Below are 18,722 nucleotides of genomic sequence, written 5' to 3' on the forward strand. Positions count from 1 at the left end.
CTTCAGCCTCCTGAGGTTGAAGAGGCGCTGCTGCTCCTTCTTCACGATGCTGTCTGTGTGGGTGGACCAATTCAGTTTGTCTGTGATGTGTACACCGAGGAACTTAAAACTTACTACCCTCTCCACTACTGTTCCATCGATGTGGATAGGGGGGTGTTCCCTCTGCTGTTTCCTGAAGTCCACAATAATCTCCTTAGTTTTGTTAACGTTGAGTGTGAGGTTATTTTCCTGACACCACACTCCGAGGGCCCTCACCTCCTCCCTGTAGGCCGTCTCGTCGTTGTTGGTAATCAAGCCTACCACTGTTGTGTTGTCCGCAAACTTGATGATTGAGTTGGAGGCGTGCGTGGCCACGCAGTCGTGGGTGAACAGGGAGTACAGGAGAGGGCTCAGAACACACCCTTGTGGGGCCCCAGTGTTGAGGATCAGCGGGGTTGAGATGTTGTTACCTACCCTCACCACCTGGAGGCGGCCCGTCAGGAAGTCCAGTACCCAGTTGCACAGGGCGGGGTCGAGACCCAGAGTCTCGAGCTTGATGACAAGTTTGGAGGGTACTATGGTGTTAAATGCTGAGCTGTAGTCGATGAACAGCATTCTCACATAGGTATTCCTCTTGTCCAGATGGGTTTGGGCAGTGTGCAGTGTGGTTGAGATTGCATCGTCTGTGGACCTATTTGGGCGGTAAGCAAATTGGAGTGGGTCTAGGGTGTCAGGTAGGGTGGAGGTGATATGGTCCTTGACTAGTCTCTCAAAGCACTTCATGATGACGGAAGTGAGTGCTACGGGGCGGTAGTCATTTAGCTCAGTTACCTTAGCTTTCTTGGGAACAGGAACAATTGTGGCCCTCTTGAAGCATGTGGGAACAGCAGACTGGGAAAAGGATTGATTGAATATGTCCGTAAACACACCAGCCAGCTTGTCTGCGCATGCTCTGAGGGCGCGGCTGGGGATGCCGTCTGGGCCTGCAGCCTTGCGAGGGTTAACACGTTTAAATGTTTTACTCACCTCGGCTGCAGTGAAGGAGAGTCCGCATGTTTTAGTTGCGGGCCGTGTCAGTGGCACTGTATTGTCCTCAAAGCGGGCAAAAAGGTGATTTAGTCTGCCTGGGAGCTAGACATCCTGGTCCGTGACGGGGCTGGTTTTCTTTTTGTAATCCGTGATTGACTGTAGACCCTGCCACATACCTCTTGTGTCTGAGCCATTGAATTGTGATTCTACTTTGTCTCTATACTGACGCTTAGAACAGTCCCAGACTGCGAACTCTGCCTATCTGGCACACCAGGCAGACTAAAGCAAATGAAAAAATTAATTTAAGGATGTCAAATAGTATTTGAATACAGTTTGGCAAAAAAGTATTTAGTCAGCCACCAATTGTGCAAGTTCTCCCACTTAAAAAGATGAGAGAGGCCTGTAATTTTCATCATAGGTACACTTCAACTATGACAGACAAAATGTGAAAAAAAATCCAGAAAATCACATTGTAGGATTTTTAATGAATTTATTTGCAAATTATGGTGGAAAATAAGTATTTGGTCACCTACAAACAAGCAAGATTTCTGGCTCTCACAGACCTGTAACTTCTTCTTTAAGAGGCTCCTCTGTCCTCCACTCGTTACCTGTATTAATGGCACCTGTTTGAACTTGTTATCAGTATAAAAGACACCTGTCCACAACCTCAAACAGTCACACTCCAAACTCCATTATGGCCAAGACCAAAGAGCTGTCAAAGGACACCAGAAACAAAATTGTAGACCTGCACCAGGCTGGGAAGACTGAATCTGCAATAGGTAAGCAGCTTGGTTTGAATAAATCATCTGTGGGAGCAATTATTAGGAAATGGAAGACATACAAGACCACTGATAATCTCCCTCGATCTGGGGCTCGATACAAGATCTCACCCCGTGAGCTTCAATACCATACAACTCTCCTTCCGTGGCCTCCAACTGCTCTTAAATGCAAGTAAAACTAAATGCATGCTATTCAATCGTTCACTGTCCGCACCTGCCTGCCCATCCAGCATCACCACTCTGGACGGCTCTGACTTAGAATACGTGGACAACTACAAATACCTAGGTGTCTGTTTAGACTGTAAACTCTCCTTCCAGACTCACATGAAGCATCTCCAATCCAAAATTAAATCTAGTATCGGCTTCCTATATCGCAACAAAGCCTTCAATGCGCGTTCATAGCCCGGAGCACTGTAGGCCAGCCCTCCGCAAGTGCCATGCGAGAGTAGGCATCTGGTCCCAAGGCTGCGCACCAGAGTTCCAGTGCTCCCCCACATTCCAGTTTATCCGGTGCCTTCTCTACGCACCAGGCCTCTGGTAGGTCTCCCCAGCCTGGTGGGCCCTGTGGCAGCCCCATGCACCAGGCTGTCTCTGCGTCTTCTGCTTCCAGAGTCTCCCTCCAGTCCGGACCCTCAGTCCGCCCGTCAGTCCGGAGCCGCCAGAGCCACCCGTCAGTCCAGAGCCGCCAGAGCCGCCCGTCAGTCCGGAGCCGCCAGAGCCACCCGTTAGTCCGGAGCCGCCAGAGTCACCCTCCTGTTCGGGGCCCGCTGCAAGGGTCCCCAGTCCGGGGTCGGCGGCGAGGGTCGCCGCTCCAGAGGCGCCACCTAAGTGGGCCAAGACTAAGGTGGAGTGTGGTCCACATCCCACGCCAGAGCTGCCACCGCGGATAGATGCCCACCCAGACCCTCCCCTATGGGTTTAGGTATTGCGGCCGGAGTCCGCACCTTTGGGGGGGGGTCACATCCTGACCTTAGTTCCTTTTTTATGTCTCTATTTTGGTTTGGTCCGGTGCGTGTGTTGGGGTGGGCATTCTATGCTGCTGTTCTATGTTTTCTTTTCTATGTGTTTGGCCTGGTATGGTTCCCAATCAGAGGCAGCTGTCTATCGTTGTCTCTGATTGAGAACCATACTTAGGTAGCCTTTTCCCACCTGGTGTTTGTGGGTAGTTGTTTCCTGTTTTGTGTTTTCACCTTTCAGGACCGTTTCGATTTTCATTTCTTACGTTCACTTTGTTATTTGGTATTTTCGTGTTCTGTTATAATAAATAATCATGGACATTTACCACGCTGCGTTTTGGTCCTTCCTACTCCTCATCCGATGAAGACGAATATCGTTACACCAGGACACATTAAGGAAGTGATTTAAGAGCCTGCTGTGAAGGCCAAGCAGAGGAAAATGACAAATAGGCTTACTGTGGGCTTGCATTTATTATAAACATTGACCTATCCGATGACCATGGACTCCTAGGCATCTGTGGCTGTCAGTGTCTGACAAGTCACAAACAGCTCAGTATTCACAGACATGTAGAGTGCATTGTCATAGGCTCATAGCATACTGTACTTTAGGCTATGTTCTGTAGCAACTCTGCTGGTTCGTCACGCATTCTCACGTTCACAAACATCTATCACAGCACACTGACCACCAGGTCATTTGAGGAGAGTTATGCTGTGTGCCCGTCACGCGCGCACACACACACACACATATAATTAATTATTCTCACTTGTCAGTTACAATGTCATGCTTACATAATGAGTTTACATAAGCCATTTACTGTACACAGAACGAACAGAGAGATACAAAGTGAAGCCAAGCCAGTTCTATGAAAGACTACAGTGTTCTCTTAGCTTAGATCAGATTAATAATCCCCCCCTCAGGAGACTGAAAAGATTTGGCATGGGTCCTCAGATCCTCAAAACGTTATACAGCTGCACCATCGAGAGCACTGGTTGCATCACTGCCCGGTATGGCAACTGCTCGACCTCAAACCACAAGGCACTACAGAGGGTAGTGCGTCCGGCCCAGTACATCACTGGGGCCAAGCCTCCTGCCATCCAGGAACTCTATACCAGGCGGTGTCAGAGGAAGGCCCTAAAAAAAGTCAGACTCCAGCCAACCCAGTCATTGGGTTGAGTGTCTAGTCTAGGTCCAAAAGTCTTCTTAACAGCTTCCACCCACAAGCCATAAGACTCCTGAACAGCTAATCAAATGGCTATTCAGACTATTTGCATTGACCCCCCGCCTACATTTTTTACACTGCTGCTACACTATGTTTATTATCTATGCATAGTCACTTTACCTCTACCTACAAGTACATGTTACCTCAATTGCCTCGACTAACCTGTGCCCCCGCACATGGACTCTAAACCGAACCCCCTGTATATAGCCCCCTTGCTGTTATTTTATTGTTGTTTTTTCTTTCTTCTTTTTTACTTCAGTTTGTTTTAGTAAATACTTTCTTAACACTTGTTTTTCTTAAAACTGCATTGTTGGTTAAGGGCTTGTAAGTAAGCATTTCCCTGTAAGGCCTACACCTGTTGTATTCAGCATTTCCCTATAAGGCCTAATCCTGTTGTATTCAGTATTTCACTGTAAGGCCTAATCCTGTTGTATTCAGTATTTCACTGTAAGGTCTACTACACCTGTTGTATTCAGTATTTCACTGTAAGGCCTAATCCTGTTGTATTCAGTATTTCACTGTAAGGCCTAATCCTGTTGTATTCAGCATTTCACTGTAAGGTCTACTACACCTGTTGTATTCAGCATTTCACTGTAAGGCCTAATCCTGTTGTATTCAGCATTTCACTGTAAGGCCTAATCCTGTTGTATTCAGCATTTCACTGTAAGGCCTAATCCTGTTGTATTCAGCATTTCACTGTAAGGTCTACTACACCTGTTGTATTCAGCATTTCACTGTAAGGCCTAATCCTGTTGTATTCAGCATTTCACTGTAAGGCCTAATCCTGTTGTATTCAGCATTTCACTGTAAGGCCTAATCCTGTTGTATTCAGCATTTCACTGTAAGGTCTACTACACCTGTTGTATTCAGCATTTCACTGTAAGGCCTAATCCTGTTGTATTCAGCATTTCACTGTAAGGCCTAATCCTGTTGTATTCAGCATTTCACTGTAAGGTCTACTACACCTGTTGTATTCAGCATTTCACTGTAAGGTCTACTACACCTGTTGTATTCAGTATTTCACTGTAAGGTCTACTACACCTGTTGTATTCAGCATTTCACTGTAAGGCCTAATCCTGTTGTATTCAGCATTTCACTGTAAGGTCTACTACACCTGTTGTATTCAGCATTTCACTGTAAGGCCTAATCCTGTTGTATTCAGCATTTCACTGTGAGGTCTACTACACCTGTTGTATTCAGCATTTCCCTGTAAGGTCTACTACACCTGTTGTATTCAGCATTTCCCTGTAAGGCCTAATCCTGTTGTATTCAGCATTTCCCTGTAAGGTCTACTACACCTGTTGTATTCAGTATTTCACTGTAAGGTCTACTACACCTGTTGTATTCAGTATTTCACTGTAAGGTCTACTACACCTGTTGTATTCAGCATTTCCCTGTAAGGCCTACATCAGTTGTATTCAGCATTTCACTGTAAGGTCTACTACACCTGTTGTATTCAGCATTTCACTGTAAGGTCTACTACACCTGTTGTATTCAGCATTTCACTGTAAGGTCTACTACACCTGTTGTATTCAGTATTTCACTGTATAGTCTACTACACCTGTTGTATTCAGCATTTCACTGTATGGCCTACATCAGTTGTATTCAGCATTTCACTGTAAGGTCTACTACACCTGTTGTATTCAACATTTCACTGTAAGGTCTACTACACCTGTTATATTCAGCATTTCACTGTAAGGTCTACTACACCTGTTGTATTCAGTATTTCACTGTAAGGTCTACTACACCTGTTGTATTCAGCATTTCACTGTAAGGTCTACTACACCTGTTGTATTCAGCATTTCACTGTAAGGTCTACTACACCTGTTGTATTCAGCATTTCACTGTAAGGTCTACTACACCTGTTGTATTCAGCATTTCACTGTAAGGTCTACTACACCTGTTATATTCAGCATTTCACTGTAAGGTCTACTACACCTGTTGTATTCAGTATTTCACTGTAAGGTCTACTACACCTGTTGTATTCAGTATTTCACTGTGAGGTCTACTACACCTGTTGTATTCAGCATTTCACTGTAAGGCCTAATCCTGTTGTATTCAGCATTTCACTGTAAGGTCTACTACACCTGTTGTATTCAGCATTTCACTGTAAGGCCTAATCCTGTTGTATTCAGCATTTCCCTGTAAGGCCTACTCCTGTTGTATTCAGTATTTCCCTGTAAGGTCTACTACACCTGTTGTATTCAGTATTTCACTGTAAGGCCTACTCCTGTTGTATTCAGTATTTCACTGTAAGGTCTACTACACCTGTTGTATTCAGCATTTCACTGTAAGGTCTACTACACCTGTTGTATTCAGCATTTCACTGTAAGGTCTACTACACCTGTTGTATTCAGTATTTCACTGTAAGGCCTAATCCTGTTGTATTCAGCATTTCCCTGTAAGGTCTACTACACCTGTTGTATTCAGCATTTCACTGTAAGGTCTACTACACCTGTTGTATTCAGCATTTCACTGTAAGGTCTACTACACCTGTTGTATTCAGTATTTCACTGTAAGGTCTACTACACCTGTTGTATTCAGTATTTCACTGTAAGGTCTACTACACCTGTTGTATTCAGCATTTCACTGTAAGGTCTACTACACCTGTTGTATTCAGCATTTCACTGTAAGGTCTACTACACCTGTTGTATTCAGCATTTCACTGTAAGGTCTACCTACACCTGTTGTATTCAGCATTTCACTGTAAGGTCTACTACACCTGTTGTATTCAGTATTTCACTGTAAGGTCTACTACACCTGTTGTATTCAGCATTTCCCTGTAAGGCCTACATCAGTTGTATTCAGCATTTCACTGTAAGGTCTACTACACCTGTTGTATTCAGCATTTCACTGTAAGGTCTACTACACCTGTTGTATTCAGCATTTCACTGTAAGGTCTACTACACCTGTTGTATTCAGTATTTCACTGTATAGTCTACTACACCTGTTGTATTCAGCATTTCACTGTATGGCCTACATCAGTTGTATTCAGCATTTCACTGTAAGGTCTACTACACCTGTTGTATTCAACATTTCACTGTAAGGTCTACTACACCTGTTATATTCAGCATTTCACCAGCATTTCACTGTAAGGTCTACTACACCTGTTATATTCAGCATTTCACTGTAAGGTCTACTACACCTGTTGTATTCAGCATTTCACTGTAAGGTCTACTACACCTGTTGTATTCAGCATTTCACTGTAAGGTCTACTACACCTGTTGTATTCAGCATTTCACTGTAAGGTCTACTACACCTGTTGTATTCAGCATTTCACTGTAAGGTCTACTACACCTGTTGTATTCGGCGCAAGTGACACATTTGATTAATAAAGTAACAACCAACAGCCAATAACAACAACCAGTTATATTTCTTAGTCTAATAGAGTTTGACTTTTTGTTCTTTGATCGTAATAAAACCATAAAATGATCATTCTTTTGTGAAAGGCTTGCAATAAAAGAGTGCTCAGTTACTCAATATTATTACAAATTGTTATAGGTGATTATTGGCAGCATGTAAGCCTATCTCTCTCCAAATGCTTGTTAGGTTACCCTAACAGTAACCTGTTCCAATACTGTATAGTCAACTTTTCTATAGTTGTCATAGTTGGCTACATTGTGACAACATACAACTGGGTCCAGGCTAGTACAATTGATTTGAGATTAGACAGAGAACATGCTGAACATATAGATGGAAGACAGTAGCCTTTAGGGGGCTGGGCTATGGCTGTCTTCATAGACAAATCAATCCGTCCCTCTGTAAGATTTCAGATTTCAGCTCCACTATGGTTTTCAAGATTGCTGTTAATTTAAAAACTACAGAGATTGGATCTTAATTTGAGCCTGTCTGCTACAACAGGAAAATAATACTGCAGCAACAGGAAATGTAAATTATTATGTGGATTATAATTAATGGACATATTGTGTTAGGGTTGATACATTTTTCGTCTGACAATTTAAAGTGGAAATTACAAATTTTAGAAGCCTTAAATACAATAAAAGTTTGCATTTCCTGATGTGCAGGAAAATTCTCAGCAACAAAAGAGTGATCAAATTAAGATCCTACATCTGTATCTTGCAGCCAGTAGAATGAGATTGTGTCTCATTTTAGTTTGATAGTGTTCTAACACTACATGTTCAACACTTCCTCTACATATCTGAGGTATCTCTCTAGGCCTAGTTTGTGAATATGCCTGTCTATGCATTCCTTCTCTAAAGTATCAAAAGGAAGCCTCTCTTTCTGTATTACAGTTTGTTGTAAATGTAAAAATCTGATGCGTTGACTTCTTTTAGAAGTGTTGTTTGGGAACATTTCTGAAACACAAAAACTGGATTGATTTGCTTACCACATACATATCCTGGCCTTGCATGTCGTTGCTGCTTAGTTGACAATATACAACCTGCGAGCTGCTGTGGTGACAGACCATTTATTTTTTGAAGCAAGTCGTGCTGGTCTGTTTTAGTAGAAATACAGTAGAGCTACTATACACCTGGGTGAAGAACGTATTTCCTGGTGGACCACACCGGCAGTAAAGTTTTGTGTTAAGTGGGTCAAGTGAACAGCAGAGCAGTGCCATGTCATCACTTCGCATTCATCTTCACTCACAGTGGTACTAACTAACTGCATGGGGATTTGGGTGTTTAAAACCAGATTATACCTGGCAAAATGTTGAAATATGATAAATGTTGAGATATGATGTTGAACATATTTTGTGTCCTTACTGTCTGATGTGCCACTCCAAAATACCTGTGCAGACTCACCATAACGTAAGACATGCTCCAGTTCCATAAAGTGCAACCATTGGAATGAGCGGTGGACAAATATGTACTAGATTGCATGACTCATTGTGCTACTCAATGTACAGGTGTATTATGGATCAAATAAAATGTTACATTGTTTAGAATGCTAAGCTGTCCAGTATCCTGTCACACAGGGACTTACTTCTGTAGAGGTGGAGAAACAGAGATGGAATCATGGAAACGGAATTAAAATAGAAATTTAATTATCATTCTATGGATGGAAAATTCCTCTCAGTCACAGTTAGTTCACATCAAGGAAACATGTCACAGAAATCATCTCATTTGTCACTCCTATATAATAATGCATGCAGGAACAGGTGTTTTGTTGCTAACTGTCATTTTCATTTCACACAGTCGTTTGGAATCCTGTTAGTGTCATCACAAATACTTTCTCATTCTGCACTCTTAGAAAAAAGGGTTCCTAAAGGGTTCTTCGGCTGTCCCCATAGGAGAACCCTTTTTGGTTCAAAGCAGAATAGTTTTTGGTTCGAGGTAGAACTCTTTTTGGTTCCATGTAGAACCCTCTGGGGAAAGGGTTCTACATGGAACGCAATAGGGTTTTACCTGGAACCAAAAATGGTTCTTCAAAGGGTTTTCCTTCTAAGATGGGAGAAGCAACTTTTAAAGGCCCACTTTAAAAAAAGAAAAAGGATCTTAACAGCTTTTTTTGAGCGTTTAAATAATGGATTCAATCAAATTAAGGATATGGACTTTAAGGCTTTGCACACTATTAATCAGACACTTGTGAACACAACAGGACAACTCTGGACATGTACAAACAAGCCTTTGTGAGTATGGTGATACACATTTGGAGGAACAGGGGCAGGTATGAAAAGTGAGGTATAGAAAGGTGTAAGCAGACCTAGGCAGGTATGAGTCGGTGGAGAGGCAGGTGTAACCAGACCTAGGCAGGTATGAGTCGGTGGAGAGGCAGGTGTAAGCAGACCTAGGCAGGTATGAGTCGGTGGAGAGGCAGGTGTAAGCAGACCTAGGCAGGTATGAGTCAGTGGAGAGGCAGGTGTAAGCAGACCTAGGCAGGTATGAGTCGGTGGAGAGGCAGGTGTAAGCAGACCTAGGCAGGTATGAGTCGGTGGAGAGGCAGGTGTAAGCAGACCTAGGCAGGTATGAGTCGGTGGAGAGGCAGGTGTAAGCAGACCTAGGCAGGTATGAGTCAGTGGAGAGGCAGGTGTAAGCAGACCTAGGCAGGTATGAGTCGGTGGAGAGGCAGGTGTAAGCAGACCTAGGCAGGTATGAGTCGGTGGAGAGGCAGGTGTAAGCAGACCTAGGCAGGTATGAGTCGGTGGAGAGGCAGGTGTAAGCAGACCTAGGCAGGTATGAGTCGGTGGAGAGGCAGGTGTAAGCAGACCTAGGCAGGTATGAGTCGGTGGAGAGGCAGGTGTAAGCAGACCTAGGCAGGTATGAGTCGGTGGAGAGGCAGGTGTAAGCAGACCTAGGCAGGTATGAGTCAGTGGAGAGGCAGGTGTAAGCAGACCTAGGCAGGTATGAGTCGGTGGAGAGGCAGGTAGGTGTAAGCAGACCAGAGCAGTCCCAGGGCAGGAGTCGACCTAAAGGCTGCCCTGAGGGCAGATAGAGAGCAAACACTTTCAGACAAATTCCTGCCCTAGGCGCAGGTTGACGTTTGTTATCAAGAATCTTGCCCTGGAGATATAACTGAGCAATTTCCGCTAGATGGGTCAGCTGCAAAGTCAAAATTGGCAATATTGTAAAAATTAATGACAACCACAATGTGCTTTTTGATCTTAATTTAAGGTTTGGGTTAGGCATTAGGGTTAACAGCGTGGTTAATGTTAGGGTTAGGTTTAAAATCAGATTTAGCTAGCTGTACCAGCTAGTGACCACTCATGATGAAAAATGCTAACCTGCGCCCCAGGCAGCCAGTCTTCTGGATCTGGGACTGTAGGACAGTGTAGTAGGCAGCATAATAGCAGGCAACATGTTCAGGCAAAGATCTCATGGGGCTGAGAGATTTTCACCTGACTAATCACAGGTGTGTGCGTGTACACACGCGCGTGTTTGTGCATGTGTGCGCGTGCAGGTGTGTACGTGTGTGTGTGCGTGGGTGCGTGCGTGCAGGTGGGTGGGTGCATGTGTGTGTGCGTGCGCGTGCGTGTGTACATGTGTGTGTGAAAGAGAGCACTGAGAAAAGTATGTCAAAGAAAGTTAACTATCTAATCAAATACATTAGAGAATTTTTATGATAGCGATTCATTTTGGATACATTTTTCGCAGAAAGGAACATTTTCCCAGACTTGTCTCAGTGGGCCTACCATCATGCCAGATAAAAAAATCCATGTTTAAGCTCTTTGGCACCAAGATAAGAACTTTCTCCATTTACAACCAGAGTGAAATGTCCTCATAAATGTCTCCCATTCGACATTTATGAGTCAATGCTGTATATCGCCCCTAAAATCTTTCAAACTACTAGACAACTGAGTTGTGGAAACATGGCTCTGAAATGATGCAGGAATGCTTGCTCTTTTTGTATGTGTACATAGAATCTGTACAGTTTAGAGTTTCTTATTGATCCTTTTACGGACTTGACATTCACTGTGCCATGTCCCCTCTAGACAAAATGTTATTATGCTTTCAAGCCACGTCAAAGAGGCCTACTTTGGTTCGTAACCGAATTACTGAATTACCACCATGTAGTCGGTTTAAAAGGATTCCTAAACAGAGTGTGTCTGGTCACGTAGGTTAGTTGTAATTCCTAGAAGGGTGCCATGTCTCCAGTCTCCAGACCTCCTATCGCATGGCTGTATATGTCCATGGGCTGTATAGGAGATGTCTGTCTGTGGACTTGTCATGCTATGAGGAACTGGTCATTCCCTAGTGATGTAAAGTCAATAGATATGTTACGGATTTCTTTTCCAGATTGGCTTTCATGATATCAAAAGTCTCCTGTGATCATCTATATCAAATTAAACTTAATTTAAAGTTTGATATGATTTGATTCAGTCATATACAGTTGAAGTCGGAAGTTTACATACACCTTAGCCAAATACGTTTAAACTCAGTTTTCCACAATTCCCACAATTAAAAACATTTAATCCTAGTAAAAATTCCCTGTTTTAGGTCAGTTAGGATCACCACTTTATTTTAAGAATGTGAAATGTCAGAATAATAGTAAAGAGAATGATTTATTTCAGCTTTTATTTCTTTCATCACACTCCCAGTGAGTCAGAAGTTTACATACACTCAATTAGTATTTGGTAGCATTGCCTTTAAATGGTTTAACTTGGATCAAACGTTTCGGGTAGCCTTCCACAAGCTTCCCACAATAAGTTGGGTGAATTTTGGCCTATTCCTCCTGACAGAGCTGGTGTAACTGAGTCAGGTTTGTAGGCCTCCTTGCTCGCACACGCTTTTTCAGTTCTGCCCACACATTTTCTATAGGATTGAGGTCAGGGCTTTGTGATGGCCACTCCAATACCTTGACTTTGTTGTCCTTAAGCCATTTTGCCACAACTTTGGAAGTATGCTTGGGGTCATTGTCAATTTGGAAAACCCATTTGCGACCAAGCTTTAACTTCCTGACTGAGGTCTTGAGATGTTGCTTCAATATATCCACATAATTGTTCTTCCTCATGATGTCATCTATTTTGTGAAGTGCACCAGTCTTTCCTGCAGCAAAGCACCCCCACAACATGATGCTGCCACACCCGTGCTTCACGGTTGGGCTGGTGTTCTTCAACTTGCAAGCCTCCCCCTTTTTCCTCCAAACATAACGATGGTCACTATGGCTAAACAGTTATATTTTTGTTTCATCAGACGAGAGGACATTTCTCCAAAAAGTACGATCTTTGTCCCCGTGTGCAGTTGCAAACCGTAGTCTGGCTTTTTTATAGCGGTTTTGAAGCAGGGGCTTCTTCCTTGCTGAGCGGCCTTTCAGGTTATGTCAATATAGGACTCGTTTTACTGTGGATATAGATACTTTTGTTCCTGTTTCCTCCAGCATCTTCACAAGGTTCTTTGCAGTTGTTCTGGGATTGATTTGCACTTTTCACACCAAAATACGTTCATCTCTAGGAGACAGAACACGTCTCCTTTCAGAGCGGTATGACGGCTGCATGATCCCTTGGTGTTTATACTTGCGTACTATTGTTTGTACAGATGAACGTGGTACCTTCAGTCATTTGGAAGTTGCTTCCAAGGATGAACCAGACTTGTGGAGGGCTACAATTTTTTATCTGAGGTCTTGGCTGATTTCTTTTGACTTTCCAATGATGTCAAGCAAAGAGGCACTGAGTTTGAAGGTAGGCCTTGAAATACATCCACAGGTACACCTCTGATTATGTCAATTAGCCAATCAGAAGCTTCTAAAGCCATGACATCATTTTCTGGAATTGTCCAAGCTGTTTAAAGGCACAGTCAACTTAGTGAATGTAAACTTCTGACCCACTGGAATTGTGATACAGTGAATGATACGTGAAATAATCTGTCTGTAAACAATTGTTGGAAAAATGACTTGTGTCATGCGCAAAGTAGATGTCCTAACCGACTTGCCAAACTATAGTTTGTTAACAAGAAATTTGTGGAGGGCATGTAAACTTCCGACATCGACTGTATTTTAACTTATATTTTTGGTTGAGATGGGGACGTGAATCCAACATATTAATTATTAATTTGTAGACAAACTGGAATTAAAGCCAGACTAAGTCTGTGGCACAGATGGAACTATCGAAGCAGTAGACACATCTCATTTAAATGTTGATAATTGGTTGAGTTGTCAATCAAACACAATTCAATATTACTTTTGTAATACAGTAAATAGCCTACAGTTAAGTCTTCCAAACTAATGTAACATTCTACCTTAAAATGAGTAACATCCATGGCCACATTGAGGTTACTGTACTATACATTTCTTCTTATGTAATCATATAAAGCGTGCATGTTCAAGATAGCATGCATAAGTCTTCACAAGGCTGTGGAGATCTTCTCAATCGCTGTAATAATCTGGGCAGAATCTTGAACGGCACTTTTAATGTAATCTCAACTGCAATCCAGGCCACAATGATAAATATACACAGTATCTGACATTGTATTCCCATTTTAACTTTCCTGTGCTTTTAAATGGTTGAATGCACACTGATAGACATTTGGGTGATAACTAATCCAAAATCTGACAGGTTCAGGGCAGGGTACTGGGTGGAGGTCAGCTAGAACAGTGACTAAAGTTCAGGGCAGGGTACTGGGTGGAGGTCAGCTAGAACAGTGACTAAAGTTCAGGGCAGGGTACTGGGTGGAGGTCAGCTAGAACAGTGACTAAAGTTCAGGGCAGGGTACTGGGTGGAGGTCAGCTAGAACAGTGACTAAGGTTCAGGGCAGGGTACTGGGTGGAGGTCAGCTAGAACAGTGACTAAGGTTCAGGGCAGGGTACTGGGTGGAGGTCAGCTAGAACAGTGACTAAAGTTCAGGGCAGGGTACTGGGTGGAGGTCAGCTATAACAGTGACTAAGGTTCAGGGCAGGGTACTGGGTGGAGGTCAGCTAGAACAGTGACTAAGGTTCAGGGCAGGGTACTGGGTGGATTTTACACATAAGTATGTACAGTCATACATTCTACGATGTGCAGACACAGACACACAAAGTAAAGCACACACACACAGAGTAAAACACACACACATTACACAAGCATTCCAGACAGCCAGTGATGTCATGAGAATGCTCTCTCTCCACGTGCAGCAGCCTCTATCCCTGACATGGCATCAGCTGCACTGCTCCTAGAGTCGTTCATCACACTCCCCTTTGTCCTCCAACACCCGCCCCCCTCTCTCTCTCTTCGTCTTTCTTCCACCCCTCTCCCTCTCTCCCTCCTTCCCACCCTCTATCTCTCCCCCTCACTTTATTTCTCTCTCTCTTTGGGCCACTTGGAGTCGCACCCCGCTTGTCCTTGTCTCCAGGGGACAATTTATCATTCAGAGTCCTCCCCTCCGTCTTGGTGCCAGCGGTTCCTCTGCACCCTGTACCGACCGCCGCTTTCTCCTCTCAATAAAGCCAATGCCATGCAGGCACAATATGCCGCCCATACCACTGACACCCCCTCTTCCTGTTACTCATTTGCAAGGGTTTCATTTTATTCTGCCATAGGAAATCAGCATCAACTCTGAAGTGTGTGTGTTTGTGAGTGTATGTGTGTGTATGTGTGTGTGTGTGTGTGTGTGTGTGTGTGTGTGTGTGTGTGTGTGTGTGTGTGTGTGTGTGTGTGTGTGTGTGTGTGTGTGTGTGTGTGTGTGTGTGTGTGTGTGTGTGTGTGTGTGTGTGTGTGTGTGTGTGTGTGTGTGTGTGTGACTGCTTTGGACCATCATTGTTCTGTTTTTAGTGTTCACAGAGAAATATGAGGTGTCAGTCTCGTCAATATGCCAGGGTGTTAAACTTCATGAATATCAGGACTTCCAATATTTCACAGCACATCAACTCTCTGTCATAGAATCTATGCAAATGAAAAAGTCCTTGAATATAAGTTTGAATAACTACATGTAGATAGCTCCTCTACAGTGCAAAGCACATCCTCTGAGCTCTAATGCATAGGTGGATGGGGAAGTACGGGTGAGGCTTTGCTGCACCCATGTGATGTACTGTATATTTACTGGGTGGAGTTGAGTGGCATTTTATACACTTTATTTCCAGACTACTTTGCCTCCAGCCATTTGAATCAACCTTGAAGCCTATTGAGTATAAGATAATAAAATAATCACACCCCCTGCAGACTTGAGAATTCCATGAGGTCACATTTGTCCTCCAGAGAAGGGAGAGTTTCTCAGTGATTGAATTTAAAGCCCTTCTCTCCATTGAACCTGCTAATATCTATCTAAGAGACCCTCACTGCATTAATTACCAAGAGTGCCGGAGTGGCGTGACTTGAAGGACAAAGGAGGAAAGATGTTCCCTGGACTCTCTCTCTCTGTAAGACAAACAGTCTGTGAATGTGAGTGAGTGAGTGAGTGAGTGAGTGAGTGAGTGAGTGAGTGAGTGAGCGTGCTTGCAGGTTTCCAGCAGGATCCTCCTATCATTGTAATGGTCGGTAAAACATATTTCTGTGACAGGGAATGCCTCAGCTTCACAGCACGTGTCAAGCTGATACAGCCATACAGACGTTGTGTTCGGTCATGGGGAACCAGCAACATTTTGCTTGGGTTTAAGAAATGTTTGGAACTACTCACAAGGGAAATCTTCCAATACAGAATTCCAGACAGTCATTGCATTGGGGTTTGTGTGAATCTCTGCCTTAGTCTTCTGTTGTTCCTGAAAAACACATATCAGAGGGTTTTGCACGCACGGCACAAGCCTAGAACATTCTCATAACTGCAGGAACAAATATTGTGGTATCCCATGAGAAACGCTTACACTGGGAAACTACAGTTAAAGTAACAACTAGATCACATTACCTTTCAAATATGCACATACTCACACTTCAGTTTCTATGACAGCTTAAAGCAACTGTTATAATGCCCTATACGTGTATCATAAGGCATTATAAATGCACTAATAAAACAAATGCTCTCCAAAATATGTGCCTCGTAGAAAGTGTCACCAGATTAATTTCTAATTGGATCATTGGACTGAACCGCTGACCAATAGCAGTAGCATTACAGCCTGGATTACAAACTGACATGGTCTGTTTCACCATTTGGTTGTTTCAACATTCAAAGCTTATCAGTTTGGAATCCAGGCTAGTAGTGTAAACCCCTGTCTAATTCTGTTGCTGCATCCTCTGCCTGATGAGACGATAATTAGCAATTAACTTCCCAGGTTTGTGCCTTCAGGGTAAATATCAAGGTCTAGTCTTGATGAAATAGTTCAGCCCCCCATGTGGTTGATTTACTGCTTCGCTGTATTTCACTCTCTCCTTGTCAATTATATCTGCACTCCCTTTCCTTCTTCTCTCTCTCCCCTTCTCTACATCCAACCCCCTCTCTTCCTCTATCCTTCCATCCTTCCATTTCTCTCTCCTTCCCTCTCTCTCCAACTAGCTCAGTAGGAGCCAGGTGAGTTGGCATTATTCTGCAGTACCTGCCAGGCATCTAACTTGTTTTGCTCACATTGTATATAGACTTGTTTATACTGTATTATTATTATACTGTATTATTGACTGTATGTTTGTTTTACTCCATGTGTAACTCTGTGTCGTTGTATCTGTCGAACTGCTTTGCTTTATCTTGGCCAGGTCGCAATTGTAAATGAGAACTTGTTCTCAACTTGCCTACCTGGTTAAATAAAGGTAAATAAATAACGCCTTCTCTCACTCACTGAGCTAACCATGCCATATAAGTAATGCAAATACAGTACTCTGTCTTTTAATCAGGCGATCACAGCCACATTTCAAGAGAGAAAGGACATTTTGGCTTTACCTGTGTTGTTTTATGTTTATTTAGATTTTTTGATGTGCAAGTAGAGATACTGGTGTGCAAAAGAGCAGAAAAGTAAATAAAATAAAAACAGTATAGGGATGAGGTAGGTAGATTGGGTGGGCTATTTACAGATGTACTTGTGACACTGTTTCAGAGGGAGCAGCAACTTCCTAGCCTGGTCATATCTGTTATTGCTGTCTTGCCAACTCCTATAGTTAACAATAAGACAGCAAAGATCTGGGACCAGGCTGGCAGCCTCCTGTGTTCTGCATATTATGCTGCTCAATGTCTGTCTACATGGGTAGGCACTAGGCAGCATGCACATGGGGATCGGATTGATGTTCCCATTGTGCAGAGCGGAACAGCAAGTTTCACGCATGCACACACACACACAGACAAACACTGATTAGGGAGACCCCTGTTGCCAAATCAAATGTCTTCAGTGGCTTCAGTCAAAGATTGAAATGTTTTCTGTCTGAGGAGTAGGTGATCTGGCACTCCATACACTTCTTTACTTCCTTTGTAGTTGTGATGGAACGCTATGCTATTTGATGGAGTAGGACTGGGCTATATGTACTGTATATTATTTTAAATTCAGCAGATGTATATCTGTGTTCTTACCAGCTTAGTGCTGCCATGCCTTACGGTAGGCCCTTTGGTGTATCATGTGAGAAGTCTATAAGTCTGTAATTGATGCTTAATTACTTTACGGTACACTCTCTTCTCATAGCTTCCTGTAGAGCCTGTGTTTTTACAAAATTTCAGTTTCCTGGAAGGTTGAATGGAAGTTGATAAACTGCCTTCCTGTCATTATTTGCCAGATTTTTTATACTCCCAGTTGTTATTAGTGTAATAATAAGGAATTATCCTTGACTGCGCCCACAAATTGGGGAAAACCAACATTCTTTCTTATTGATCCACATTATAAAAAGAGGCAACTTCCTCGTTGATTTTATTTGTTATACAGAAATAACAAAAGCTGCTGAAAAGCTGCTGTGTTGATCAATGTACACGTAGCCAGGTGTAAAAACCTGACCTAGAGCTACATGCTATGTGTATGGAAAACATTTCATCACATTAAAGGTGAAGACTGTTATTTCATCAAATCAATTCTCTGTAATTATTAGCACGTGATTAAACTAATCATGTAAATGTAATTAACTAGGAAGTCGGGGCACCACGGAAAATCTTCAGATTACAAAGCTATACTTTTCCGAATATAACTCTTCAGATATTTTACTATCTGATCAATTAGTCTTCTATTAATGAATTATTCTTTACCTTACGTCTCATTTCAAACGTTGTAGAATTCTTGGTTATTTGCATGAACCCAGCCTAAATTATGAATCATCCATACACCATTTGGCTTAATCATTTATTTACTAACGAGCTAAATAATCACAGAAATGCATAAACAAACAAACAGTAGATATTGGTTACTAACAATGATAGGGAAGATCCCCTGGTGGGCTAAACCGATATGACGGCTTGGTGGACAAAGAAAAGGGGGTGTGGACCGATAAAGAAGCGGGAAAGACAAAATGGATCATTTCACACAGTGGATATTATATTAATTGAAATGCTAATTCT

Source organism: Oncorhynchus clarkii, chromosome 18 (genome assembly GCF_045791955.1).
Source record: "Oncorhynchus clarkii lewisi isolate Uvic-CL-2024 chromosome 18, UVic_Ocla_1.0, whole genome shotgun sequence".
NCBI lineage: Eukaryota > Metazoa > Chordata > Actinopteri > Salmoniformes > Salmonidae > Oncorhynchus > Oncorhynchus clarkii.